Source organism: Gekko japonicus, unplaced genomic scaffold (genome assembly GCF_001447785.1).
Source record: "Gekko japonicus isolate JY-2015 unplaced genomic scaffold, Gekko_japonicus_V1.1 scaffold3933, whole genome shotgun sequence".
NCBI lineage: Eukaryota > Metazoa > Chordata > Lepidosauria > Squamata > Gekkonidae > Gekko > Gekko japonicus.
The window spans coordinates 1-3510 of record NW_015162078.1 but is presented as its reverse complement, the minus strand read 5'-3'; the positions used below and the strand labels follow the sequence as shown (position 1 = coordinate 3510).

Genomic DNA, 3510 nt, shown 5'->3' with positions numbered 1-3510 from the left:
TAAAGACTAACAAAATCTGTGGTAAGGGATGAGCTTTCGTGAGTCACTGCTCATGTCTTCAGATCTCACGTCTTCAAATCTCTGAAGAAGTGAGCCGTGACTCACGAAAGCGCCTCCCCTGCCACAGATTTTGTTAGTCTTTAAGGTGCTACCGGACTCTTGCTCTTTTCTACTGCAACAGACAGACTGACACGGCTACTCATCTTGATCTGTCAGGATATAGTATTGCAGAACAGTCAAGGGAGTAAATGGTCCATCCTGAGTGGGTGTTATCTACTCCCCACCATTGACTTAGCATAGTAGGAAGAATTGAAATAGCGTACACAAACCCACAAGGGGGGGCAGTTTACTTTCTGTAATGAGCTCATCTGGCACAGACCCTATTGAGTCCAGGTGCGATCATACCGAATCTTCGTATGAATTTCAGCTCAGCAGCTTCTTGCCCTAACCCTAACCCTTTGACACTTTGGTGCTGAAGGGTTTCATCATCGAAGGAAAGGGCCAGCTGGTGGCATGGGGTGTGTGCATGTGGCTGGCTGCTGTGGGCATGGAGCTATGGAACTCCAACCCACTCTGAGTATGCTCTTCCTTCAAAGATCACCCTCAACCTGGTTTTGGAAAGGCCACAGCAGAAGCACCAGGTAAAAACAAACACACGCTGAAGTCTCAGACTCAGGGCAAAGCGAAACCCTTGTGTGAAAGGCGCCTAAGTCTACTGAATGTCAACAAATAAGGAAACCAAAATATGAAGGGCTATTGTTCGGCTGATGGTGTAATCTATTGGTAACAGGGATAGACAATAGGCCGCATCCACTAAGCCAATTATGAATGTAAGCCTATCCAGTATCCATCTATTTTATATTGATACTGGGTATGTTGTTATGAGTTCATGTGTCTTCTGTAATTATTTGTTTTATAATAGGTTAATAAAATTTATTTTTTTAAAAAAAGTCTACTGAATGTCCTGGGAGATTGAAATTCTCCCTCCACTGGTTTCGGAGTACTTCCACTTTTTAAAAATATCTAACATTTATTATCTTGCAAAAAGGTTGCCCAGTTTGGCTGGTGTAAAGAAGGAGGGTTCTGACCTGGACAGCTTAGGCTGGCTCGATCTCATCAGATCTTGGAAGCTAAGCAGCGTTGGCCCCAGCTAATATTTGGATGGGAGATTTCCAAGGAATACCAGGGTCATGACGCAGAGGCAGGCAAAGGCAAACCACCTCCAAATTTGTACCATGGAGGAAGGGTTTGTGGCCAAAATGTGTTTGGTTTTAATCAGGGCTCTTTTTGTAGAAAAAGCCCAGCAGGAACTCATTAGCATAATAGGCCACACCCAACAGCAGAAACTCATTAGCATATTAGGCCACAACCCTGACAGCACAGCTCATTAGCAAATTAGGCCGCATCCCCATGTTACCAGAAGTGTGGTCATCCAGCCACACCCACCTTTTGCTTCTAATTCTGTTTACCTTCTTTGTTGTCAAAGCCCAGGGCCTTTTTTTGTAGCAGGAACTCCTTTGCATGTTAGGCCACACACCCCTGATGTAGCCAATCCTAATGAGTTTCTGATGTTGGGTGTGGCCTATTATGCTAATGAGTTCCTGCTAGGCGTGGCCAACTTGAGAGCCAGCCGGAACTCCGTTCCTGCCCAAAAATAGCCCTGGTTTTAATGGATTTTTTTTAATCACTCCTTATTTGTAATGCATTAAAGCTTTGTGGCCCTGACCAGAATAGCCCCAGCTAGCCCAGTCTTCTCAGAACTTGGAAGCAAAGGAGGGTCGGCCCTGACAAGTCGTTGGAGGGGAGACCTCCACGGAATGCCAGGGTCGTGACACGGAGGCCGGCCATGGCAGACCACCTCTGAACGTCTCTTGCCTCCAAAACCCCCTGGGGTCGCCATACGTCAGCTGCGACTGGACGGCACAAAAACAACAACTAAAAAGGAGATACATGCAGGTGGATTTGTTTTTATTTGTGCTGTCCTGGGACTCTGGGCCACTAACCCTTCTGCTCTTTGTAACTTGGATGGATGGTTCCTATGTGTTTTCTGTGTCTGCCAACTGAATGTAACACTTCACGCATTCGAAGGCGTGGACTCTGGCACGTGGAAGCTCATACCACTCTTTGAAGTGCCACAAGATTCTTGGGCTCAGCCAGCAGGCAAACATAACTCGATTCTCAAATTTAGCGGTTATTTTGCCTTAAGCTTCAATTTAAAAACTCTCACCACAGAAAGTATTTCAGTCCTTGTGTTGATCACAATGTCTATTCCAGTCAAGAACAAAATGGAGACCGTTCTTTCCTCCCACTAGAATTGGGGGAGGGAAACCTGTTCCTGCTATGAGTCATGTCATAAGTTTGCCCATTTCTGCCCTCTCTGGATCTTTCATTCACCTTTTTAATTTGTGTGTGGGAAGGAGGGGGGGGGAAAGGGTGACCATTTGGGCAGTGCCAAGCCCTTTAAAGGCAATTTAACTTATCTGTTTCCCCTAGATCGCCAAACTGAAGCAGCAGCTGCAGCGAACAAAGCTGAGCACCAGGAATGGCAAAGAGAAGGAACAGAGCTCCCCTGTCCAGGGGGATCATACGGTGCTCCCAACGGTCAAGGTACGTCCGGCCTTGAGCCTCCAAACCACCAAAGAGGACTTAGCAACGGCAGACTCGAATGCTTCCTGTCGGCTAACTACCTTCACCAGTGCCAAGTCAAATTTCCTCTCCCAAGAAGGGTCCTCAATATCTTGAGGAGATACCAGTCTGTTGTGAGGAGGGGGGGGTCTTAGCTCAGTGGCAGAGCACACAGTTGGCTTGTAGAAGATCTCAGGTTCAACCCCTAGCAAGAAAGAGAGGGGAAGAAAAAACTTCAGCCCAGAAAAACCAGGTAACCAAGAAAGTTGACAAAAACTCTAATAACAGAATAAGTACTAGAGAAGAAGAGGAGGAGGAGATTGGATTTATACCCCACCCTTCACTACCCAAAGGAGTCTCAGAGCAGCTTACAAACTCCTTTCCCCTCTTCTCCCCACAACAGACACACTGGGAGGTAGGTGGGGCTGAGAGAGCTCTGAAAGAAACTGTTCTTTTTCAAGAACAGCTGTGCCAGAACTATGGCTTGCCCAAGGTCATCCAGCAGCTGCGAGTGGAGGAGTGCGGAATCAAACCCGGTTCTCCCAGATTAGGACCATCGAAAGATAATTTTTCAGATTGTTGGTGTTTGTGGCCCAACGATCTCTGTAAGCAAGGTTAAAACGAATCGTGGCTCTGTGGTGTGCGCACCCACCTTCAGGAAGCAAAATACGTTGTGTTTGGTTAGAATGGAATATTTTATCACTGGTTGTTTATAACGCATTGGTATTTATTCTGTTATTAGGCTTTGTGTCAGCTTTCTTGGTTACCTCAATCCCTTGCATCGCCAATTACAAGATGGCCACGCTTGGCTCAATGGAAAAATTGGTCAGAGTCACATGGTGGCCCATTCAGTGTATCCCTCCAGGGGTCTTTTTGTAGAAAAAG

At 46.5% G+C, this 3510-nt stretch overlaps 1 long non-coding RNA gene across 1 annotated transcript in view; it reads left to right on the top strand.

The window, feature by feature from the left end:
- LOC107105640 overlaps positions 1 to 2603 on the top strand; it is a 19623-nt gene extending 17020 nt beyond the window's left edge. The window contains exon 3 of the long non-coding RNA XR_001482349.1: positions 2494 to 2603. This is a non-coding gene — a long non-coding RNA (uncharacterized LOC107105640). The remainder of the gene's footprint in view (positions 1 to 2493) is intronic.
- The last annotated feature ends 907 nt before the right edge of the window (positions 2604 to 3510 follow it).